The following is a 26,789-nucleotide window of genomic DNA, read 5'->3' as shown; positions in this document are numbered from 1 at the left end:
GTCATCCAGTCCCAGCTTCTGGCAGTCAGAGGTTTAGGGACACCCAGATCATAGCGTTGTGTCCCTGACCATCTTGGCTAAGAGCCACTGATACATCTATCCTCCATGAAATTATTCAATTCTTTTTTGAACCCAGTTAGACTTTTGGCCTTCACAACATCCCCTGGCAACGAATTCCATAGGTTGACTGTACATTTTCTGAAGAAGTACTTCCTTTAATTTCTTTTAAACCTTGTGCCTCAATTTCATTGGGTGACCCCTGGTTCGTGTTACGTGAAGGGATAAATAATACTTCCTGATTCAGTTTCTCCACACCCGTCATGATTTTATAGCCTTCTATCATCATCTCTTTTCCAAGCTGTACAATCCCAGTCCTTTTTCACTCTCTCCCCATATAGAATCTGTTCCATACCCCGAATCGTTTTTGTTGACCTTCTCTGTTATTTTTTCAGTTCTAATACATCTTTTTTGAAATGGGGTGACCAGAACTGCACATAGTGTTCAAGGTGTGGGTGTACCATGGATTTATACAGTGGCATTATGATATTGTCTAGCTTTTATTATCTATGCATTTCCTAATGGTTCCTAACATTCCGTTAGCTTTTTTTTTCGACTGCTGCTGAAGACTTAGCGGATGGTTTCAGAGAACTATCCATGAGGACTCCAAGATCGCTTTTTGAGTTGTAACAGCTACAGTAGAATCTTAGAGCGAAGAACATCTCAGGTAGGGAGGTTGTTCGTAAATCAGACGTCAAGAATTATAACATTCAAAAACCAGTCAGAGAACACTTCAATCTCTTTGGTCACTCGATTACAGACCTAAAAGTTGCAATTTTTCAACAAAAAAAACTTCAAAAACAGACTCCAAAGAGAGACCGCTGAATTGGAATTAATTTGCAAACTGGATACAATTAATTTAGGCTTGAATAAAGACTGGGAGTGGATGGGTCATTTCCCCATGTTTATTCCCCTCCCCCTTGACCCCCACTGTTCATCAGACGTTCTTGTCAACTGCTGGAAATGGCCCACCTTGATTATCACTACAAAAGGTTTTTCCACCCCTGCTCTCCTGCTGGTAATAGCTCACCTTAAGCGATCACTCTGGTTACAGTAAAAAGAAAAGGAGTACTTGTGGCACCTTAGAGACTCTGTGTGTATATAATGTCTGCTGCAGTTTCCACGGTATGCATCTGATGAAGTGAGCTGTAGCTCACGAAAGCTCATGCTCAAATAAATTGGTTAGTCTCTAAGGTGCCACAAGTCCTCCTTTTCTTTTTGCGAATACAGACTAACACGGCTGTTACTCTGAAACCTCTGGTTACAGTGTGTATGGTAACACCCATTGTTTCATGTTCTCTATGTATATAAATCTCCCCACTGTATTTTCCACTGAATGCATCCGATGAAGTGAGCTGTAGCTCACGAAAGCTTATGCTCAAATAAATTTGTTAGTCTCTAAGGTGCCACAAGGACTCCTTTTCTTTTTGTGGATACAGACTAACTTGGCTGCTACTCTGAAATCTGAAATGTTTGTCACTCTGAACACGTTATGCTTGTTCTTTCAAAAGTTTACAACTGAACATTGACTTCATACAGCTTTGAAACTTTATTATGCAGAAGAAAAATGCGGCTTTTAACCATCTTAATTTAAATGAAACAAGCACAGAAATTTTCCCTTTATTTTCTTTAGTAGTTTGCGCTTAACATAATACTGTGCTGTATTTGCTTTCTTCCTTTTGTCTCTGCTGCTGCCCGATTGTGTACTTCTGGTTCCAAATGAAGCGTGTGGTTGACTGGTCTGTTCGTAACTCCGGTGTTTGTAACTCTGAGGTTCTACTGTAATTTAGACCCCATCATTTTGTACGTATATTTGGGATTATGTTTTCCAATGTGCATTACTTTGCATCTATCAACATTGAATTCACCTGCCATTTTGTTGCCCAGTCTTCTGGTTTTGTGAGCTCTCTTTGTAGCTCTTCACTGTCTGCTTCGGACTTAACTACCTTGCATAGTTTTGTATCGTCTGCACACTTTGCCACCTCATTGCTTACCCCTTTTTCCAGATCATTTTATGAATATGTCGCACAGCACCGGTGCCAAAACAGACCCTTGGGGTACCCCACTATGTATCTCTCTCCACTGTGAAAACTGACCTTTTGTTCCTGATCCGTAAGAGGACTTTCCCACTTAATCCATGACTGCCTACTTTGCTTAAGAGCCTTTGGTGAGGGACCTTGTCAAAGGCTTTCTGAAAGTCCAAGTACACTATAGCCACTGGATCCTGCTTGTCCACATGCTTATTGGAAACCCGCAAAGTACATTGGTGAGACATGATCTCGCTTTACAAAAGCAGAGTTGACTCTTCCCCCACATATGGTCTTCATTTGTGTCTCTGATAATTCTGTTCTTTACTGTAGTTGCAACCAACTGGTACTGAAGTTAGGCTTATGGCCTGTAACTCTGGGCACTTACAAGCTGGCTTTTTAAGCCCTTGTTCTCCCTGAGTTTACCCCTCTTCAAGGGATCCTAGGGGATTAGGGATCAAAACACAGCAAGCTAGAGCCTCGCTAGAAAGCTCTCAGTTTTGCCTAGCAGGCCACTAGGCTCAGCACTCAGCCCCCCAAGCAGATCACACTACCAACTTCAATCAAGCAGGCACATGGCAAGCAAGCAAGCACACAACAAACTAACAGAGAAAAAGAGCAAACAAGTGCAGTGTCAACAGGGCCCCGTGCAGCAAAGAGTGAGTTGCGATTCCCTAGCACATGAACAGAAACAGAAGTTGACTTCCGAGAGGAGGCAAACGGAGGAGGAATCCAGCTCTCACCCCACCTGCTACGGCAGACAGAGGTCCATAGTCCTGTAGTTACCTTTGGGACGGGACTCACTTGCCATTATAAGCTCAATAGTCACATATATGACCTCCCACTTGGGAAAAGAAAATAAAGACTCCTTTCTGCCTAGAAATGTGTCTTCCTGGGGGAAATATTGAGGCTAATCAGACCAGAGACATAACAGCAGAGGGACATGAAGCAGCAGATGAGAGAGAGAAAAAAGCAACTCTCCCCTAGCTGCTTCTGTGGAAGATGGAACAGGTTGGACCTCATGTGGGCCTTTGTTTTGCAATAACTGTTGTAAGGTAGTCTGATGCTAGGAGAATGAAAACACTAAACAACAAGATTAGATAGATATTCACCTTGCATATTGATAAACACAAGGAATTCCAAACAAGAATATTGCTAACCCCTTCTGGAGATGGTTTAATCACTTCAGACAGGGAAGGAACTGGGAGACCAAGGAAGGGACTGCTGGCTGGAACAACTCAAAAACAATCTGATTACTGCCAAGAAAAGGACCTACTCATTCACTCTGCATTGGCAGCATCAGTGTTGGGGGAGAGCTTCCAACTTCAGACGTTGCAACGCTGCTTTAGAGGCAGGCATTAGGACAAATCTGGCCCAAGATGCAGGTTCTGCAATATGGTTATACATCACCTAACTATTAGAAATGCTGTCGTTATGCTATATTTAAAGATCTAGCTTTTCATAAAAAAGCTGTTTCCATTATAGATATTCCCTTGCAATGTTTGCAACCCTCTAGAGTATCTGCAATGTGGCAATGCCCGATAGTGACATGGACTAGCCCATGGTCATTGCTCGAGCTGAGAGAAATGCAAGAGTAAACCAGATACATAAATAATGAGACATCAGGCTGATGACTTTCACTTTAATAGACTATCGCATTTCTGGTAACTGATTTAAAAAAAAAACAACTTGACAGTGTCCCTCAATTATAATATGAAATAGAAACATTCATATGGTTGATGAATACATTTAAGATTCATTGCTGTCATGGCAACCAACTATTACTAAAAACCTGAAATTGAAGCTGAAATGATCCAGTGAAAAACAGAGTTAAAGCAGGAGTTCTGTCCTGCAAGCTACAGGACACTATAATTCAGAAATAATGGAAATTAGAAAACTTCTGAGAGACAAGACCTTCAGAGATAATTAACCTTAACTCTGCCCTCCAATATGCTTGACTAATCTCAATTTATATTCTCAGAACATCCTCATACTCCAATACAGCCCCTCTTCTACCTTTCCAATATAAGTAATATAGCGAAACTACAGGTACACAAGGCATGTGTGTGGCCTATTATCCATTACCCTCTATCTCCAATAGTAGCTAGTTCTCGATGCCTCAGAGGAAGGTATAAGAAACCCCATAATTGTCCATTGGGGACCATTAACCCACACTGCTGCATGTGGGCACCTACATAAATATACAGGGTCACCAGCAGCCATTTTCACATGGTATGCCCTCCCCTCCCCACCAACCTGACCCCCCTGGTTAATGAGTCCCTATCCCCCCCACCCCCCCTGCAGGAGTCTCAACCCAGGGAGTCGGCCTCCCTTCCCCTCAAAGGAGCCCCTACCTCCCCACCGCAGCCCCCAGGTTGGAGTCCTTAGGCACTACTGCAATACAAGTTAAATGCGTACATTAAACTTAGTATACGACGTGTCACACTACAGAATGGCACCGGGACTCAGAGAGCCCTGCTGCCCCCAAGTTATAGGAAGGGGCTTCTCTTGCTCTGTGAAAGGAAAAAAATTCCTGGCCATTGCTCTGCGCACAGGGACTGTGTTTGAGTTGGTAAACTTCTGGATCACCCCCCGGGTGAAAGCACATGTGCTGCTATTTGTGAAGGCATCAGCTCTTTGCGAAGGCATCAGCTCTTTGCAGCAATCCCAGGCATTTGGGGGGATACATTTTCCTGGAGTTCTTGTCAATGACAGGCAGCAGACTAGTGAGAACCTTGCTCCAGACTGGTGGGAGAGCAGAACTGGGCAACCATTCTGCAATTTTATGGGCTATTTTCCTCCTCCACCTTCTTTCAGCATGAAAAAAAAATATTAAAGGACACAAGGCCTAGAACCTGGGAGAAATCAAGACCCTAACCAAAAGGAGGATTCCCCTCTACCTGCCAACTCTCCATTCGACGATGTGGCCAGCAGGCTTACTTCCACTGACTCCACACTACACAGGCAGATAGATTAATGCATGGGGCATGTCAAAGTTTTTCTGGAGAGCCCAGCTTTCCAGACAAGAAGAGTCAGTGATTCTCCTGCTTCTGCTCCTCATGGGAGGGCATTGAAAGGAAATGCCTCAAAGTAGCGGTACCATGATCATGATGCTCCAATTCCTCCTTCCACCCTGGCCCATTTGGGACTAGCTTTAAGTGTACCTCTCGCTCTCTCAGACAGCTGTCCAGTCTAGGCCCCACCTTTAGATGCCCATGCCACATACCACTCTGGGCTGACCTCAAGCTCAGGCCTGTTCAGTATGCAGCCCAATTAGCACACAGCTGCAGCCCAGCTCAGCTGAGTGCTAAAGGCCACGGGCTCCAGGCTGCCACCCGTCCCCGCGGCACGGTGGGGCTCCGGAGTCGGGGTCCCTGCCCCCTGCCCAGCTCTCCACTCCTGGCCCCATTCTATGGAGGGGTGTCTGGGCAGACAGCGCTGAGCATAGGGGTTTGTGTGTGTGTGTGTGTGGGGGGGAGGGATAGTTGGGGGTCACTGTAGTACTCAACCTGTGGCCCAGGTAACACTTTGTGGGCCGTATACACGCACAAGAGGCACTATAGGAAATGCTGGTAATTCAGTAGGGGGCGCTCTTCCCTCTGAACAAGTACTGAACCAATGCCCCACCATGATGCCAGGAGGTTCTGTGTGAGGTGCCGTCGTTTACTTGAGGCAAATACCAGCAACGGTCACTCGTGTCCATTAAAGGTGCCACAGGACTTTTCACAGGAGATGGGGTATTAACCCGGATGCCTTGGCTCAGACCGGGTAGTTGTACTCAGACCATCTACACTCACCATGGGCACAATGACAGGTTTCAGAGTAGCAACAATTCCTGCTCTTGCGGACGGCTTTTAGAACGACTGTCATACAGCTGAGCTGGTAGGACAGGCCAACCAGTGGGGGAAGGTCATTCACAGCAGCGCGATGGGGGGGAGCGGGGAGAGGCTGAAATGAAGCCTAGCACCAGAGTAGTTTCTCATCCCACCCCAGGCCAGGCCAGCTCTACTGATTTTATGGTACAGTTCCACTGCTCACCGAACAGGGTTCTCCCCTTTCTAGAGGCCCAGTCTTAGGATTCTACAGGTACACAAGGCATGTGTGTGGCCTATTATCCATTACCCTCTATCTCCAATAGTAGCTAGTTAGCCAGGGACTTCAATCGGATTTCTGCTGAGCTGAGCGAGACCAGCTCAGGTCCCTATGCTCATCATGCTGTGAGTACAACCATGTTCCGTACAGTTATCCTGATTTGCATGAACAGGTGTTTACTGTCGGAGAAGTGTGCCTGCAAAGCCATGCTCCGAACGTGCTCATGGGGTACTCGTTAGCAGGATGGCTCAGGTGTTTAAACCATCAGCTAGCAGGATTCTGCATCTTCCATATGCCAGCACGTGGCCAGGTAATCGGAGGTTTCTATTGCAAGTGCACACTTCTAAGAGGCACCTGCTGCAGAATATCCTCTGGGCGCTTGAACAGACATAACTGGAAGAGACTGCATTTTTAAAATCATGACTGGAAAAGAAATTTGGAATAATTTAATAAGAGATGACTGCGTAGTTACCCTGCTTTAAGCATCTCGTGCATTAAGCTAAGATTTCTTAGTGAGTTACATCAGGTTAATACTAAATGAAAGCACAAGTAAACGTGAAAGAGCAGTGAAAGGGTATAGAATGCCATTCGCCATTCCCTCACAGAGCAGAAGTTATCTGTGTATCACATCGGACAATCCTCTGCCTATGGACGGTTCTCTGATTACTGCAACCAGTGTAACAGGTGAGGAACACAACGGTCTCATATGACTATGAGAGTGTAGAGGAATGGACTGGGGAGAAACCAAAACAACATTTACATTTATGCAACATCTTTCATCCAGAGAGCCCAAAGAACTTTAGACAAACTGGACCCCTACCCCACAAAGGACATGCAGTCACTTCTGCGGTGGCATACACGGGCTCTCTAACAATGCATAGGAACACTACTGTACAGCTTAAGGCTGGAAGGGAAGAATACAACATCCAACAGAAACCGTACACCCTGTTAATCCCACAGCCACCACATACACATTACCAGCTTTACAGACAGCATGGATAGTTACCAGCATTCAATAGCAAATCAAAGTTAGTGATCTAATTTTCATGCTAAAATGGTTCAAAACCGAAAAACTGTAGGAGCCGGGGTTTCATAGATATTTTATTTAGGTCAGAAGGGACCATTATGATCATCTAGTCTGACCTCCTGCACAATGCAGGCCACAGAATTTCACCCACCACTCCTAAAAAAGACCTCACACCTATATCTGTGCTATTGAAGTCCTCAAATTGTAGTTTGAAGACCTCAAGGAGCAGAGAATCCTCCAGCAAGTGACCCGTGCCCCATGCTACAGAGGAAGGCGAAAAACCTCCAGGGCCTTCCAATCTGCCCTGGAGGAAAATTCCTTCCCGACCCCAAATATGGCGATCAGCTAAACCCTGAGCATATGGGCAAGATTCATCAGCCAGATACTACAGAAAATTCTTTCCCGGGTAACTTGGATCTTACCCCATCTAAAAACCCATCACAGGCCATTGGGCCTATTTACCATGAATATTTAATTACCAAAACCATGTTATCCCATCATACCATCTCCTCCATAAACTTATCGAGTTTAATCTTAAAGCAAGATAGATCTTTTGCCCCCACTACTTCCCTCGGAAGGCTATTCCAAAACTTCACTCCTCTGATGGTTAGAAACCTTCATCTAATTTCTAATCTAAATTTCCTAGTGGCCAGTTTATATCCATTTGTTCTTGTGTCCACATTGGTACTGAGTTTAAATAATTCCTCTCCCTCTCTGGTATTTATCCCTCTGATATATTTATATTTAAAAGTTAAAAAAAAAAAAGAAAGAAAAGAAAAGAAACATGGGAGAAGAGAGCGAGATTTACCCCAATATTTACCCAAGAAAGCTGCAAAGTCATTTTTTTTTGCACAGACTTTCACCAGTTTTTACATTTTTGTAATAAACAGTGATTAAAATTTCCTGGGATTTTTTTAAACAAAATAAAGACCAAAAAGAAGGAGCCTTTCCAATGACAAACTATTTTTTTAAACCAGAGGGTGTGCAATTACTGACACTCAAAAGGTGGTTTTGTAAGAAAACACAAATATGGAAATGCATTTCCCTTGGGTCACAAGCAGTTCTGAAATGGAGAACTCTTTAACAAGAGCTGCTGGCTCCCCAAAGAATACCTAGAAACGTTCCCAGTTTAGCACAGTTCTGCTTCCACTCTTCTTCCTTAAGGTTATTTGCATGAAAACAGCGTCTTTGGTGAAATGCAAATATTTTACACAAATGGCAGTGTTTTACATACTAAATTCCCCTGGAGCATGCAAGAGAGGGAGAGGTAGTATTCTTTGCATTTCAGACCCTGCAAGTCATACAATCAAGGTCCAAATGGCTAATTCCCCCAAAATGCAGCATTCTGAACACCACAGAGCCAGGAACTGCAAGATTTTAGGGTACTACACAGTTTCTCATTTTTACTGCATCCCCTTTGGGTTACAGCATAAAAGCTTCATTCTGAAGTCTCGAAGTCACACAATACACTTAAACCACCACCTAGTCTGAGCCACAGTGGGATGGGTCCAAAGAATTCCTGGAGCCTGCATGGAATCCAGTGGAATTCCTGATAGCTGGGACACCACAGAATCAGGCATTTTGCTGCACCAGAGTAATCTGATTCCTGCTCGTGACTTTGCTCATCTCAAATGGATTGTGAGCTGCATGCCCCTCACTTCCTTACCGCTGGGGGGCTCATCGGACTTGGGGACACACATTTCATGTTAACTTGTCCGATGGCAACCTGGATCTTGCCTACGGCTCTCCCAGAAAACAGGAGTGTCCTTTTTTCTTGGTGCAACGCTGAAGTTAGTTAGTATGTTAAGCTGTGTTGGATGCAAGCCGTACGTGCCTCTTCCTTTGGGGACAAGCTACTCTGACCTGATGTCCACGGATGCCTCCTCAGAGCATCGAATAACCTACATATCTGACCAGAAGAAAATATGGCTTCCAAGCTGGAGGTTCATTTTCTTTTCCCTCACGTTGAATGAACTCATCTATTACATGGTCTGAGATGCCAAGCCACTCAGCAACACATCTCTGAGGGACACAACACATCCCATCCAAGCCACCGCTGCCAAAATCATCTCCAGCGTCCCCCATCTTCTCAACCACATCTCTCCCTTCTCACTCACCTCACTGGCTCCCAACCGTACTGAAGAACAAGCTCAAGCTTCTTCTCTTTGTTTTCCAGGCCCAACACACCTCCACCCTGCTCTCTCCTTCCTCACTCTTTCTACCCCAATGACACCAGCCTTTTTACCCTGTACGTCTGTCCCTTACAGCACCTCTTTCTCTGCGGCCTCTTATGCTCTAAACGCCCTTCTGTTTGCCAATCTCCACCCTCTCTCACCCCCTCAAATCACTCCAGAAACGTAGTGGTGGATGTTTACAATTTACAGATGTGGCCCCAAATCAGCTTATTGGACCATTTCATTTGTGTCACCTGTCGCCTCACCTCCCAAACTACCTTTTCATAGATTCAAAGGACAGAAGCAATCACTGGGACCATCTAGTCCAGTGGTCACCAACTGGTAGATCGCGATCGACTGGTCAATCCAGGAGCCTCTGCCAGTCAATTGCCTTCTCCGGCTGCTAAAAGTCCAGTGGCACAGCGGGGCTAAGGCAGGCTCCTTGCTTGCCCTGGCCCCACGCTGCTCCCAGAAGCGGCTGGTATGTCTCTGCGGCCCGGGGAGGGGGGGAAAGCGGGTCTCAGTGTGCTGCCCGTGCCCGCAAGCACCGCCCCCGCAGCTTCCATTGGCCACAGTTCTTGGCCAATGGGAGCGGCGGAGTCGGCATGGTGGGGAGGGGGAGACTGGGACAGTAGCAGCACATGGAGCTCCCTGCCCCCCGCACCACTCCAGGGACCGCAGAAACATGCCAGCCACTTCCGGGAGCGGCACAGGGCCAGAGTGGGAAAGGAGCCTGGCTTAGTCCCGCTGCACCAGCAACTGGGAGCTGCCTGTGGTAAGCTCCTCCTGGCCAAAACCTGCACTTCGCACCCCTTCCTGCACCCCAACCCCCTGCCGCAGCCCAAAGCCCCCTCCTGCACTCAAAACTTCCTCCCAGACCCTGTACCCCCTTCTTCACCCCAACCCCCTGCCCCAGCCCTGAGGCCACACCCTGCACCCAATCTCCCTCCCACAGCTTGCACCCCTCACCCCCTTCCTGCACCCCAACCCCCTGCCCCAGCCAGGAGACCCTTCCTGCATCCAAACTCCCTCCCAGAGCCTGCACCCCTCACCCCCTCCTGCACCCCAAATCCCTGCCTCAGGCTCAGCCCAGAGCCCGCTCCCACACTCCGAACCCCTCGGCCCCAGCCCAGAGCCTGTACCCCCTCCCGCACCCCAACCCCCTGCCCCAGCCTGGTTAAAGTGAGTGAGGTTGGGCAAGAGCGAGTGACGGAGGGAGGGGGGAAATGGAGTAAGCAGGGCAGATCCTGGGTTGATCTTAAATTCAAAAAGTGATCTTGTGCGTAAAAAGACTGGAGACCACTGATCTAGTCTGACCTTCTGCAAAACATGGTGTGTCCTCATGTGCCTATCACATTCATAGTTCAGTGTTTATGCTCTTGAGAGCCTTGGTGGGCAGGGTGTATGGTTAAGCATGTACAACATTAGTAGGCCCTAGAAATTAGGTTTTATTTAAATAGCTCAATTTTAGATCACAGTTTGGCAGGCAGCCAAATCAGAGATCCAGGCTGTCCTTGAACCAGGCAGCTCACAATATTGTTACCGCGCCACCACCGAAGCATCTCCAAACAAAGTTTCTCAGAGTTCTCGCGAGCCCCCAACCCATCTTTAGAATGGTGTTTCTGCCTACGGAGGGAATCCAGATGCAGGTTTATGAACCAAGCCCAGGATGGAAAGGAACGAACTGGGCAAGCATGCATCAGTTCCATTCCTCGCTATGCTCCAAAGATTCTCCCATGCATATTGCTTAGCAAGGCCCTTCGCTTTTGCTGAATGCAGACTTGGCGATGTTCCAAATCCAGATCAGGTTCACTGTTTGGAAAGAAAGTTCACAGCGGAGGGAAGAGAAAGCTGTCCCCTCTGAAGAGAAATATTCTTCCACCAACAATAAGCTTCTGCGAGGGATAACTGAAGCTTATGCACCTGTAGCAAGAGCACAGTTTACCTTGACCTGCATTAAATAATGCTAGCCCAGCCCCCTCCTACTTTGAGTAAATTAAGGATGCAATTGAAGCCTATAAATCATTATCTTTACATATATTTGGATAATGGACATCCCGACACAGAAAAGTTGTTAGGAATGAGCCCAAAGTGCTGTGTGAGGAGTCATATCAGTATGAAATGCAGCCACTTCGGAGGTGGGATCCAACAGAGTCCCAGAGTGAGGGGATTGAACATTTCTGGCCCAGGAGAGCTCACCACGGCAAACGTTTCCTCATGTATAAAGTCAGGGGGAAATCTAATCTCCTGGCTGAGCAAAAGATCCCTGTGTCCATTAGCTCACCTGTAAGTACATGCCTCATCCAGCAAACCCCACAGCATTTCCCTCATGAGCAGTCACACAGTGCTCACTGCACAGTATCGGAGGACACAGATTCATTATAGCAAGAGAACTTTGGGGGGGGGGGGGGGAAACCATGCCCCACACACACAGCAGCAGCCCTGCCCAGCCTGCTGGGGACTTCAGGTCCACTCCAATCACTTTCAGTACAAACCTGCCTCAGCCAATTAAGCGGTATCATGCAGCGATCTTCAAGCTCCCGTCTGCCCGTCGAGCAGATTTGCTCGGGAGAGAAGATAGCTTTTCCAAGCTTTAATGCTTACAGAGTGTCAAGTTATTTATAACCAATGCTGTGCTGTAACTTCTCCTTGGATCGATACCCGGCTTTGTATGTCAAACAATGACGGGCAGCCAGACTGGTTTGTCTGAAACAACGCATATCTTTCAATAGCAGAGAAACTGCCAGGTCTCCTCTCTGCTACCCATTTGCTATACCTGTGGGCAACGTGCTCTGGGAGTGACATCATCGGATGCTACCCAGCCATGTTATGTTATGGCACTGCCATAGGTGTGTATGGTGACTTACAGGTTTAAGGCAGTACCCCCGTCACGAGGAACTTAGAGGCAAAGTGACTTCTGCTCCCATTTAAGCCCGAGTGGTCCAGCAGATAGAGCACTGGACTGGGACTCAGGAGAGCTGGGTTCTATCCAAGCATCCACTTCACCTGCATGTCCCTCAGTTTCCACATCTGTGAAAAGGGTTAATATTGCCAATCCCCTTTGTAAAGAGCCTTGAGCTCAATGGGGTGAGAGGTGCTCCAAAAGAATGAGGCATTATTGCTATTGACGACTTATGGAGCAGAATTAGCCCACAGTTTAGACACAATTCAGATCATGATATTTGCCCTTCTCTTCACAAGGGCCAGGAAAATATATAGTGGGGAATCATCCTGCGCTGGCTCCAGGGCAATGGACTAGCTGTGACACAACAGACCTTCTTTCAGTTCTAACTCCTATGGCACAGTCACCTAGAGGAAGCTCACCATGGCTTTTCATCACGTATGGAACACGTAATTTGATGTAGATGATTTCAGGAACAACCTCTGTTGCTGTCATCTTTTCCCAGCGACAGGGCAATCCTAGCTGCCACTGCCAGAAAGCCAGTTTTCTGTGCACAGACCATCGGACAGGACTTGTCCCACTTACCACAAACTAATTCTTTCAGAGCAGGACTTTAAAGGCTGCCTGACGTGAACACAAAACCCAATTCTCTTGCAGTCAAGGTAAGCAGCAACAGCATGCAGCTAGTTATCAGGGTGGCCCTGCTTGGCAAGTGTTTGAGGACAGCTATAGTTCCTTAAATTAATCTGATCAACCACCACCCACAACATCTCAGCTCCTTTGGGGCAGGGGAGAAAGTTTCAGGGCTAATAAACTCCCCAAACGACCACCGTAAAGCAGCCATTGATGAAAGGCATTACTGACAATCACGTCATCTCACAGACTAAGCAGGGTCTGGCTGGGTCAGGATTTGGATATTCCTTGCAGGTGCTGTCTTCAGATACCGAGATTAGCAAGGGGCAGATAAAATTCCACGCACCAGGACAGCATTAAGCAGCAATGGGCTGCTAGAGGTGCTCACCAAATCACAGCCATGCCAGCACTGATGTCCTGGACAAACAGCAGCCCAGTGACGTGCTGCCTGCCTTTACTCACCTGACACTGACAGTGGCATTGTGTTTCTTCACTTTGCTTCCCAGAACGTTGTGCAGCATTGCTGTGCCTGGCTACTCCACTCCCGCAGTCTCTGCACTGTAGCGACTGGCCAAGCAGGCTGTTTTTATACCTGCACTGCTATCACCCAAGAAGACCCACAGGTCATGGAGAGCTAAGGGAAGCACTTAAGGAAGCCAACTTTATGCAATGCTATAGAAGTGAAAGTCGATGCATAATGAAACAGCCCTTGGAACAAGGCACAAAGCAACGCCTGGTCCCATCTTCTGATTTGCGTTTGTATGTTCAGCCTCTTTCTCCTAGTTCTGTGAAAAGCAAACGTGTCACGAAGTACTATTTCCACCGCTCGTCTCTTGAAGGGTCCAACTTTCCAGTGGCGCTGTGCCCTGTAATTGAGGGGGGACGGCAAAGAGAAACAGAAACCAAACTGATCTGGTGAAGAGGAGACGGGAATCTTGTCCTGCACTACTATTGTATTAGATTGGTCACTGCCAAAAGGCAGAGTCAGGAGGAATGTAATTCTCAAAGTCAATTGCAATAAGCAGCACCTATCAACGTGCCAGTGATGAGGAGCTCAGCCTCAGGCTGGCCCTGTGATGCAGCTGGGCAAGCTCAGAAGCAAGCGGACTGAGACAGAAGCTGAGCAGGTGACCCAGGGAGACACAGTGAGTGGAGCCAGGAACAGAATCCATCCTCTAGCTGCTCGACCACAATCCCCTGCCAAGCCAGTCTGAACTCTGATCAGCATGACACACACGCTTCCAAGAGTCAATACACACAATCTCATCCAGATAAGTCTGCCCACCTGAATGCTCTACGCTAGCTGCCCCAAAAAACAAGTTCAGTACACACAGGGAAGAGCATGCCTGGAAGCTAGAAACGAATGAACATTTCCTGTGCCCTCTCCACCACATTCTCCTGAAGCGAGAATTATAAATTAGCCTCCTGGAATAAGGCACTCAGCATTGTCCACTAGCTTTCAAGGCTCCTCTCACTGGAAGGCAGCCGAGAAACAAGTCGCTTAAAAAAAAAAAAAAAGAAGTGGGGAAAAAAATCCCATCTAAGAATCCTTATGGAGCAAAGATAAGTTCTATAAGGCAGTGGTTCTCAGCCAGGGGTCCATCAAGCATGGCTGGTGTTAGACTTGTTAGGGCACAGGGCAGAAAGCCAAAACCCCACTCTACAGGACTGCAGCCTGGGGCCCCAAGCCTCACCAACCGGGACTAAAGCAGAAACCTGAGCAACTTAGCTTCGTGATGCCCTTTGGGGCATAGGGCCCTGGGCAGTTGCCCTGCTTGCTACCCCCTAATGCCACCCCTGGCTTTTTTATACAGAAAAACAGTTGTGGCACAGCTGGGTCATGGAGTTTCTATAGCATGTTGGGGGCCTCAAAGAAAAGGGTTGAGAACCCCTGCTATAAGGGAATGCAATAGACGATGCACCAAATACGAGCTAGGTATTACTACCACCACCTGGTACTCCTGGCGGAATTCTGTGCACTGCATGTGCATAATTAATGAGCCGCGCATACTTTTAATTATTTGCGCAGAAAAAAGCTTCTGCTGGAAAGTTTCTGCAGTTCCTCCTTTTGCCCACCAGAAAGCTAGTGGATATTGGCACCAGAACAGAGCAGCCTCCTCCGCCAGCCCCAGGGAGAGACAGACAGAGTGGGGCTGCTGGGGGAGGGTCGCAGACAGGGGCTCATAAAGGCTAGTGGGGGAGGACGGACTGGGGCAGGGGCGAATAGGAGTGGAGGCGCAGGGCCACAAGGGGGAGGGAGATGCAGGGCCACATGGGGATGGGGGGGAGTGGGTGTCTGAGTGGGGGTGGAGGGACACGTGGTGCAAGGACACACAACGGTGCAGGGACACATGGGAACAGGGGCAGTGTGCCTGACAATGGGAGAGGCTAGGGGTCAGCCACGGTCTGATGGGGGACACTCTCTAACAATCCCTCCCCATCCCCCATAAAAACCTGTTCCATACTTTTCCCACCCATAGCCAACCCCCCTCCAAGTTCACGCCTAAGCTCCTTCCCAGCAACCCCTCAGCTCCTCCATTACCCCTGACTTCCTCAAGCCTTTGCACGGTTTCTGAGGGGTGTGGGAAATACGGTTCTGTATTGTAGTTTAAATGAATTATTACTCATAGTTCTGTATTAATATGCCTAGTAAGGAATCTATTTCTCAAAAAACATTTCCTGAATCTTTTTTATTGTTATTTTGACAAATAAAATATGCAGAATTTTACAGAATTTGAAAATATTGTGTGCCAAAAATTAAAAATTCTGCACAGAATTCCCACAGAAGTAACCTGGGAGCACCTAGAGATAATTTCTTGGCTAATTTCTGGCACCCAAGCTTTAAATAGCGGAAAGGCCTCTTCACTGCTACAGCTCTACCAACCCCATCGCTAGTCAGGCCCCTGCCCCCCAAATCATTTGTTTAAAAATCCATTATTTTTCAACAAGCTGGGGGGAGGAAGGGAGATTATTTACCCTCTGGCTTCAGCTTTTGGGGAGCACTTGGGTCCCGCTGTCAAGCTTTTTTTCTTAAAACATGCAGGTGAGAAGCTTACTTTTTTGGTAAAGGAAAGCTAAGGATCTCACCTAGTCACCTCCCTCCAGGAGCTGGGGCTTTAAACCCACATTAAAACTCATGAGAGTTAGGGGCACTGAGCTTCCAATGAAGTTGCACAGAGCTACCGAGAGACCTTTTTAAGGTAAGCATGGTAGGTATAATCACCTTTATTAGAAAAAAGCAGGCTTCAACCTGAACAATGAGACTTACCAGTTAGTCCGTTGCAGATTGTGAGAATGTGGTACCAGAGACGTCTCCGCTACCTGTCACTGTCCACGTCCCTGCCCCCACTGCGGATATTAATGGTATGCTCTTGCATTGTTTCTGGCAACACAGGAAGTAAATTGCTACACACATGTATCTACAATTACACAACAAAGCGCGGTCTCTGTTTACAGCACACAGCACACATTGAAATGTGCTCTCACCACATTCAGAAATTTATATCTGCACCTATCACCAAGGAACTTAGTTGCCTTGCATCAGTAAAATCATTCAAATCAAATACCCACTTCCTATTATGAAGTTCAAACAAAACCCTGGGTCAACAGACAGGTCTTCTGTCTTGAGGTCTGTTGAACTCTAGGTTTGACAAGCCCCTGGAGAGAGCAGGTCACCAACACACAAGAACCAACAGGGGGTGTGACCCAACTGGGATTAGCACTCAGGGTCTCCTGTGCTGCAAACACAGCACTTAAATTTAAGGAAAAAAATCTCTGTTAGTGCCTGTAGAATTGTGATGGACAGTAATGCTGTAGCCTTAAGAAAAGGAGGACTTGTGGCACCTTAGAAACTAACCAATTTATTTGAGCATGAGCTTTCGTGAGCTCATGCTCAAATAAACTGGTGAGTCTCTAAGGTGCCACAAGTCCTCCTTTTCTTTTTGCGAATACAGACTAACACGGCTGTTACTCTGAAACCTGTCGATGTAGCCTTAGGCAGGCCAGCCCCTAGAGCACTGGTCCTCAACTTATTTACCATTGTGGGCCACATATGCTGCTCTCTATGTGTTATGGGGGCTGCAGCCACACAATGTATATACTACCTGTATGGCCCAGAAAATGTCACATGGGCCGCAGCTGTGTGCTGATTGGGCCACAAGTAGCCCGCGGGGGCCACGGATTGAGAACCACTGCACTAGAGGGAGATATAACCACACACGCAAGTGCAACTACGAGCCAGCAGATGGCAATATATCACACACCTGCACACATTTCCCCCCAGCCTGGCCAACACGTCCCATAGGCTGCCATTTGTTTATAGATTCATAGATATTTAGGTCAGAAGGGACCATTATGATCATCTAGTCTGACCTCCTGCACAACACAGGCCACAGAATTTCACCCACCACTCCTACCAAAAAAAAAAAACAAACCTCACACCTATATCTGTGCTATTGAAGTCCTCAAATCGTAGTTTAAAGACTTCAAGGAGCAGAGAATCCTCCAGCAAGTGACCCGTGCCCCATGCTACAAAGGAAGGCGAAAAACCTCCAGGGCCTTCCAATCTGCCCTGGAGGAAAATTCCTTCTCGACCCCAAATATGGCGATCAGCTAAACCCTGAGCATATGGGCAAGATTCATCAGCCAGATACTACAGAAAATTCTTTGCCTTGGAAGTGCCTCATCCAACACTAATCAAGCCTTCTTTATTTATTGGCTTTTCTTTAGATACCATGGAGATGAGCGCCAAACACCTCGAAAACCAATGAATGTATCCTCACAGGGATAAAGAAATATCACCCCTGTTTTACAGACGGGAACTGCAGCACAGATATTGAGTGCCTTGGCCAAGGCCACACAGGGAGTCCGTAGCAGAGCCAGAGACTGAACCGAGGTCTCTCAAATCCCAGTACAGTGACTTAACACAAAGTCATCCTGCTCTTGCTCAGCTTCCAAGTTCACCCCACTCCCCAGCCTGCCCCAAGAGAGAAACACCAGCTGCTCAACACAACCATTGCTGGGCGCTTTCTTGTAGACTCCACTGAAGTGTGAATGACCACACACGAATTTAACTAGCCTTAAAGCTGGGCGCCTACTTGCTTTCAAGCTCTCCCCCTGTCACCACCACACTTTCCCTTTTGCATTTCCAGCCTCTGCCCTACATGTCTTAGCAACACCCCATCTGCACTTGGATTCCCTGGCCAGCTCCTCTCTCCTGCCTCCACATGACCTGCCAGGGGGCAGAGCCTGATGCAGGGGGGCTGCTGATGGAGCCACGAAAGGACCGGAGCAGCCTGTGCAGGTACTCATGCCCCTGCTCGGTGGCACCGTCAGAGGAGCAGAGCCTCAGAGGGGGCTGCTGCTGCAGTTAGAGGGGGAGGCAGGCAGTCGGGCAGGAGTGGCGGAGGACTCCTGCATAGCGGATCCCTATGGGGGTCATTTCCTTGTTGCTTGCAAACGGAGCAGAGGAGCTGTGGGAATAGCACTGGCCATATCGCCCCTATAGGCATGAGGCCAGCAGTGCCCCTCCACCCTACCTCTGCTGCTGGCTCAAGCCTCTCTCCCTACCCAGCTGGGCGTTACCATGCTAAGCCTTGCAGGGCAGACGAGATCGGGCTTCTGATCCTGGGAAAGCCATTTGCTCTCAAGTAGCCAAATGCGGCCCCTTCAGGGGCAATTCAGGGAGACTTGGTTTGAATTGTAGAACAAACTCTGGGAGCAAACAAACAGCTGTGCAGGTGGCAACCTAAAGAGGGCTGCTGCCACCAGCAGAGGGCAATGAGGAAAGCAGACAGCCAGTTCCCAGGGGAAGTAAGCTCACTGTATAGAAAAGGGCAGAGACAACCCGTACCCGCTGGCAGCGGGGCCGAGTGAGAGCAGCAGCTTCAGCAAATGTGACTGAAAACGCTCAGGCCGCGTGAGCATGCTCAGTACAAGTCAAGCAGCAACTCTGAGGGAGCATGTGACCCCGTTCCCCTGCTCCCGGCCTCTTTTCTTAAAGCGTTTATTGTTTGTGTTACTGTAGCGCTTAGGAGCCCTAGTCATGGACCAGGACCCCCTGTGCTAGGGGCTGTACAAGCACAGAACAAAAAGGCAGTCCCTGTCCTAAGGGGCGTACAATCGGAGCGTAAGACCGGAGACGACAGATGGATCCAGGCAGATGGTGGAGTACTTGTCATCATTACAGCTATCACATAGGGGGATATTCCCCACAGCGGCTGTCTTTTCAAAAATACCCGCCCCCGAAGTGTATGGGACACCAAAGTGGAGTGACAAGAAACTTTACATTGCACCCTCAGACCCTGTTCTGAGCAGGCCGTCCTCGGAGAGCCACCTACATTCCCGAAACAGCAAAGTCTGAATTCCTCAGGCAGCGCTACAGGCTTGCCAAGTGTTTAACAGTGTCAGAGTGCTTCTCTCATCTGGGGAAACCTCATGTCAGACAGAACAGATGCTTGTGAAACTCTTTTTTCCTCCCCCAAAAAGGGAGCTCACGACCAAGCACCAGGGAGCAACACCACACTACATTCGGGGATAAGTGAACTATGAGAAGGTTATACCGGAAACAGCATCACAGAACAAACGCCCAGAGGGCCACTTTGCCACAGTGGGGAGGTGCAGGAGGAGTGATGTAGCTGATGTGAGCAGTCGCAGGGCCCTGGCATGAAAAGAGCAAGATATCTGCGAGCAAAACTCCCCTGCAAGGGCCAACCCCATTTAGCATTCCACACATCCGGCTCAGCAGCCATTACCTTTCACCTGCCATGAGGACAGGCTTCTTTACCTTCCCCCAAAAGAGGCCAGGACAGCAGTGGGAGTTGGACCACATTCTGCTTACAGCTTTGACCTCTCATTCTTCGAGGGAAATTGCCCCCCAACCCCACCCCACCCCAAAAAAGTGGTGAATTCCTCTCATTTTGTGAGGGATGGTCTTCACAAGTGGTTTGATGCGGTGGGCCGGGGGGGGGGGGGGGGGGCGGGAGGGGGGGGAGAGAAGGCCAATACTGTTCCAAACGCTATCCCCTGCCCAAGTTCTGCCCACTCATGCCAAAATTAGGAGCTCGTCAGAACACTTCTTAATAGGAGAGTCCCTCTTTTTTGCATACCGTGCCCCTGAATGAAATAGTTAGTAAAGCTGACATTGAAAGAGACATTAGGATTTAGAGTCAACCTCCTATGGCAATGAAGAGGGGACAACCCAGGCCTGGCAGCTATTGTTACAGGCTGTTTGGAGACTCAAGCAGACCTTGTTGCATTGGTTTGCACAGCATTTTGTCAGTCCTCTTCACAACCACAAATGGCTTAAAGGCTCAATACTGGCTTAAAAATTAAGGTTTAGATACTGGAGATTCCAGCTTGCCAAGCCACTCCAACTCAACCCCCAGTCTCTCTCACTCTCCACGGCTGTCCTTTTATTTCCCTTTCCAGCTATCTTTAGATGACAAAACTGTCTGAGCAGGAAAGCACATCAAAGGTGATGTATACACTGGGGTAAGTTACAGGCTGAAGGGCAGGATGGCAGCAGGACAGTGACCAGAACAGAGGTGTGATGTGGTGCAACATATAGTAATTCCCTATACAGCCTCTTTGCATATACTTCTGCCCTCCTATTGGTTGTTTTTCCTGCTGACATCCTGCCCTTCTGCCTCCTTTTCACGGTGCTAGCATTCTACATGACGACTGTACATTGCATTCGCTTGCCTTCATATCTGCATGTAAAAACCACAACATTCACCTAACAGGCAATACAAACACTAAATGCGCACACACACGCCCCCTTAAATGATAATTAAGGTTGCAAAACCAAGCATGTAGAAGTTAGGAAATGCCAGAATTAAGGTTGCTTGGCTCTTCTCGTCTGTGGGCCCAGCAGGAGGGGCATTCACAGCAAAAAAAGAGAATTCTGGGGTTTGGTCCTACACTCAGGCTGGAGCAGCCAGAAACCACAACTGCAAAGAAAGTCCTGCTCAACCCAAGACTGGAGCATGCTCACTGCAGATGGAATCTTCAGGGAATTTAGCTGCAAAGCTCCAGCAAGTCTCTCCGTGCGGTTTTTCAAAGGCTGAGGAAACTTGGCCAGATTTGCGCAGATTTTCATGGGGATGACAAAAGGTCCATCCCTGGACACAGGGATCACCCCCTGCCAAATTTCAAGTCCCTGAGCCAAACCATGGGGGCACTAGAGCTTCTAAAAAAAGAAATCTGGTGACCTCTCTTTTTTTAAAACATCGCAAAACGTAATTTTTCCTTAGCCTCATTCTCTGAAATGGCTGAACTGGTTTGCCCCGGGGGGGGAGGGGCGGGTGGAAATCAGCGTGAGGCAGACACCTGGCATGAAAAGTTTCAGCCCAAACAGTTAAAGTTTGGCCAAGTTATAAGCAACTGAAAACAGAGTGGCCGAACAACCTTAACAGATGGCGGTATTCTCTCTGCCTACATTATATACTGTAAGGATTGAATATGCTATCGTGCTGGAAAGGGTTAATTATTTTCAGTAAGCAGAGCTTCCAGTTCACATCTGCACACGTCAATAATTCCTTTTAAAATAGCTTAAGAAACCTACTCTTTTTTTTTTTTTTAAATACACACACATACATATGCGCAAAGCAAGGGTTATGAACCAATGCAAGACTTTCTCAGACTGTAGCCAAGCATCTGAAGAGCTCTGGAAAGGAGCCCTAAACCACAGAGTTTCCTATCTCCAACATATCTGAAATCCCATCAGATCCAAGAAGCCACTTTTTGACCCTGGACAAAAAGGGGTAGGGGGGCAGGGGGAAGGGGAGGAAGCCCAGTGAAAACAGGAGACCTTCTTAAAAATCACTGAATGGAAAGGGAACTACCCTGGGTGTTCCGAATCTGCCAGCGACTGAGGTCATGTGGATGGTTTAAGATTTAAGTCCCCCTAAGGGACTCATTTCAACATTCCTATCTTTCCTGAGAATGCCCCTTCTTTTAGGGTTAGAGCTCCCCTCCCCCTTCCCTATAAGAGCTGTTTTACTGATGTGATTTAATTGCTTGCTTTGAAATTCAAATTCTCAGCAGAGTCCAGGGTGGTCTCTCCATGTCAGCTCCCATTACAATTTATGTGGACATATGTGCATCTGAAATGGCACACAGCATTCCAGTCTCTGGACAGAGTCTCCCCTCTACCTGACAATGTCTGCACCCAAACGAGACACTTAAAACTCTCTTAAAAAAAAACGTTTAATTCATATGGGATCTTCAGGAATGGATTAATGGAGAATATTCCTCCCAGCCAACAAGAGCCTGTCATGCTGCCAATGTGATTTAGAAGGGAAAACAAAAAACAGCTGAAGATTTTATTTATTTATTAACCTTGAGCGATTTCCTTTAACCCTCTGCAGAAATGCAGAGGACATAAGAACGGCCATAGAGGGTCAGACCAATGGTCCATTTAGACCAGTAGCCTCTGATGTGGTCAGCCACACTATCAGAGGCTCGTTCACCAGCACATCTACCAATGTGATATGTGCCATCATGTGCCAGCAATGCCCCTCTGCCATGTACATTGGCCAAACTGGACAGTCTCTACGTAAAAGAATTAATGGACACAAATCAGACGTCAAGAATTATAACATTCAAAAACCAGTCGGAGAACACTTCAATCTCCCTGGTCACTCGATTACAGACCTAAAAGTCGCAATATTACAACAAAAAAACTTCAAAAACAGACTCCAACAAGAGACTGCTGAATTGGAATTAATTTGCAAACTGGACACCATTAAATTAGGCTTGAATAAAGACTGGGAGTGGATGGGTCATTACACAAAGTAAAACTATTTCCCCTTACTTATTCCCCCACCCCGTTATTCACACCTTCTTGTCAACAGGCCATCCTGATTATCACTACAAAAGGTTTTTTTCTCCTGCTGATAATAGCTCACCTTAATTGATCACTCTCGTTATAGTTGGTATGGCAACACACATTTTTTCATGTTCTCTGTGTGTGTGTGTGTGTGTATATATGTCTATATCTCTTCCTACTGTATTTTCCACTGCATGCATCCGATGAAGTGGGTTTTAGCCCACGAAAGCTTATGCTCAAATAAATTTGTTAGTCTCTAAGGTGCCACAAGTACTCCTTTTCTTTTTGCTGATACAGACTAACACAGCTAATACTCTGAAACCAGATCATGGGGTTGCATCCCTGACCATCTTGGCCAATAGCCATTAATAGACTTATCCTCCTCAAACTTATCTAATTCTTTTTTGAACTCAGTTATACTTTTGGAATTCGCAATATCCCCAGCAATGAGTTCTACAGGTTGCCTACGCACTGTGTGAAGAAGTACTTCCTTTTGTTTTAAGCCTGCTGCCTATTAATTCAATTGGGTGACCCGCAGTTCTTGTGTTTCTTGAAGAGGTACATAACACTTCCCTGTTCACTTTCTGCACACCAGTCATGATTTTATAGATCTCTATCATATCCCCCTTCAGCCATCTCTTTTCTAAGATGCACAGTTCCAGTCTCTCTCATCTCTCTTTGTATGGAAGCTCTTTCATAACCCTAATCATTTTTGTTGCCCTTCTCTGTACCTTTTCCAATCCTAATATATCAGTTTTGAGATGGGATGACCAGAACTGCATTCATTATTCAAGGTGTGGGGTACCATGGATTTATATAGTGGCATTATGATATTTTCTCTCTTATTATCTATTCCTTTCCTAATGGTTCCTAAAATGATTAGCTATTTTGACTGAACCTGCACACTGAGCGGATGTTTTCAGAGAACCATTCATGACTTCTAGATCTCTTTCTTGAGTGGTAACAGCTCATTTAGACACAACCATTTTGGAAAACATAATCCTAACTATACATACAATATGCATTACTTTACATTTATCAACACAGAATTTCATCTGCCATTTTGTTGCCCAGTCACCCAGTTTAATGAAATCCCTTTGCAACTCTTCATAGTCAGATTTGGATTTAACTATCTTGAGTAATTTTGTATTGTCCTTTTTCCAACTCATTTATGAATATGTTGAACAGAACTGGTCCCAGTACAGATGCGTGGGGGGCACACCATTTACCTCTCTTCCTAAAACTGACCATTTATTTCTATCCTTTGTTTCCTATCTTTTAATCAGTTACCGATCCATTAGAGGACCCTCCCTCTTTATCCCATGACTGCTTAGTCTGCTTAAGCGCTTCTGGTGAGGGACCTTGTCAAAGGCTTTCTGAAAGCCCAAGTACACTGTATCCACCCTTATCCAGATGCCTGTTGACTCACTCAAAGAATTCGGATAGATTGAGGCATGTATTTCCCTTAACAGCTGTGCTGACCCATCCCAAACACATCATGCTTATCTATGTGTCTGATAATTCTGTTCTTTACTACAGTTTCAACCAATTTGCCTGGTACTGAAGCTGGGCTTACTTGGCAGAATCACCTCTGAAGCCTTTTTAAAAAAAAATCTGGTGTCATAATAGTTACCCGCCAGTCATCTGGTAGAGGCTGATTTAAGTGATAGCTTACATACCAGATTTTCAAGAAGAGCTCAGGACCCCAGCACTCCCAGCTGGATGCTCAATGTGGCTGAGAGCCTAGCCATTTCATTTAGGTGTCTAAATGGGAGCGGTGTTCTTTCCAAAAATCTGGCCTTATACTCACTAATGCAGGCTGAGTTTGGAAAGAGCAAGGCTCTCAAAGGTAGCAGTCTGGGTCTAGAGCGGTTTAGGGTGGCAATTTATGACATCGGAGCTTTGTCATAATGAAGTGGCTAAAACATATGTGCTCCACCAGCCACTGCTAGATAGGACCAGAAATGCTCAAGTGGGCATGATAACCTGAGCTCTCCTTTTAGGGATGGGATCACATGAGCCTTAGACGATAACCCTGTTTGGGCAGGTCTTCATTGCACAGTTAGCCTGGGTGGTTGGCACTCGGGTTGAAGCCTAGCGCGAGTGTGAGCAGCCATGCTGCAAAGCCCTACCCAAGTTACTGCTCCCTGTCGGGTGGTGCACTCCCTGGGTTCGTCACTACAGCTTCTGGGGGCATACCCTATGGTTCTTTGCGCTGCACTAACCGGAGCTTCTCTAAGACCCAGGGAATTGTGGGAGAACTCATCTCTCTTTCTGGGCGCATGGGGCAATTGTGGGACAGCACTGGTGCCCTAGCAGCAGTAGAGTGATTTAGCCTGCATCCCCACTGCAAAGCAGACGGGTTACCGCCCTGAATGACAGCAGAACCTGGGCTCTCACCCACCTCCCCAGCCAGGCCAGCTAGCCTGGGTTAAAAGCGCCAAACTCAGGTGAGAGGGTTGTGTGTGTGGATGGGAGAGGGGATTAGGGCAACACCTGGGCTAACTGCAATGAAGAAATACCCTTTATGCCTTCATCAGCACCTTGAGCAGAGGAGCAGGGTGATGGAAGTCAGGCTTTACTCCAGTAAAATGCAAGCTAGAAGGGCATCACGTTTTCATCGGCGAGAGTAATTAACCTTGGTGAATTGTTCCAGTGGGTCGTGGTAGATTCTCCATCACTGACAATTTTTAAATTAAGCCTGGACGTTTTAAAAATATGTGATCTAGGAATTATTGGGGGGAAGCTTTCTGGCCTGTGTTACACAGGAGGTGATCTCACAATCATAGAATATCAGGGTTGGAAGGGACCTCAGGAGGTCATCTAGTCCCACCCCCTGCTCAAGGCAGGACCAATCCCCAATTAAATCATCCCAGCCAGGGCTTTGTCAAGCCTGACCTTAAAAACTTCTAAGGAAGGAGATTCCACCACCTCCCCAAGTAACGCATTCCAGTGCTTCACCACCCTCCTAGTGAAAAAGTTTTTCCTAATATCCAACCTAAACCTCCCCTACTGCAACTTGAGACCATTACTCCTCGTTCTGTCATCTGCTACCACTGAGAACAGTCTAGATCTATCCTCTTTGGAACCCCCTTTCAAGTAGTTGAAAGCAGCCATCAAATCCCCCCCTCATTCTTCTCTTCCGCATACTAAACAATCCCAGTTCCCTCAGCCTCTCCTCATAAGTCATGTGTTCCAGTCCCCTAATCATTTTTGTTGCCCTCCGCTGGACACGTTCTAACTTTTCCACATCCTTCTTGTAGTGTGAGGCCTCATCAATGTCGAATAGAGGGGAACGATCACGTCCCTCGACAATGGTCCCTTCTGGCCTGGAAATCTATGAATCAAGTTATTACGTGAGGAACCTAATGTTGCTCTGTTCCTTTGGGAAAGACTATTATGTGTCAATGAACACAGTGGCAGTCACCAAACCACCTGAAACACATCCAAGGGAGACTGTTAAAGTTACCAAGGATTTGTCTGTGCAAGAACTGTACTGTTTTAACTCTACTAGTATATAGTTAAAGCACCTCAATGCCCTAGCATGGACTCTGTCATACTGGTATGTATACCAGTAGTATAACTGGTCCCATTTGGGAAGGTGAATAAAACTGCACGAGTATACGGTACCTTTATATTGGTACAACTGCCTCCATTCTAAGCATTGTACCAGCCTAACTATTTTGGAAGGGGAAAAAAAAAATCACACCCCTAATTATATCAGTACAAGAAGTGTGTTTTGACCAGACCTTAGAGTAACAGAAAGGTTACCTGTGGCAGTGGGAGGGTGTTATTTTTGTTAACTAACTAAACATAAGTTGCCCAGCAGTATTTACAACTCAAATATTGAGGAACCACACTAGTGCCTGAGAACCTAAAGGTGAAATCACCAAGAAGGAGATGGTCTTCCTATAGACCTAGTCCAATCTGAGAGAATTGCAGGAAGTTAACAGTATAACTAGGGAACAATGAACTAGATCGAAGTGTTTCATAGTTATTAAAAACAAAGAAGGTCACAGTACAAATAAGGATATTCTTTAACCTGAAA

At 46.9% G+C, this 26,789-nt stretch overlaps 1 protein-coding gene across 6 annotated transcripts in view; it reads right to left on the bottom strand.

The window, feature by feature from the left end:
• Positions 1–26,789, bottom strand: part of PTP4A3 (protein tyrosine phosphatase 4A3) — a 169,937-nt gene that overhangs the window by 93,627 nt on the left and 49,521 nt on the right. The window contains exon 1 of one of the 6 annotated variants that reach the window (XM_084618692.1): positions 16,181–16,198. The exons of the other annotated variants lie outside the window; for them this stretch is intronic. The gene's annotated coding sequence lies outside the window, so the exon portion shown is untranslated. Of the gene's footprint in view, positions 1–16,180; positions 16,199–26,789 lie in introns of those variants that run through there. 6 annotated transcript variants of the gene reach the window in all.

The sequence above is a fragment of the Lepidochelys olivacea genome (assembly GCF_965140295.1).
Source record: "Lepidochelys olivacea isolate rLepOli2 genome assembly, chromosome: 2".
Taxonomy (NCBI): Eukaryota; Metazoa; Chordata; order Testudines; family Cheloniidae; genus Lepidochelys; species Lepidochelys olivacea.
The sequence above is the reverse complement of the archived record's forward strand: the minus strand, read 5'-3'. Positions and strand labels throughout refer to the sequence as shown.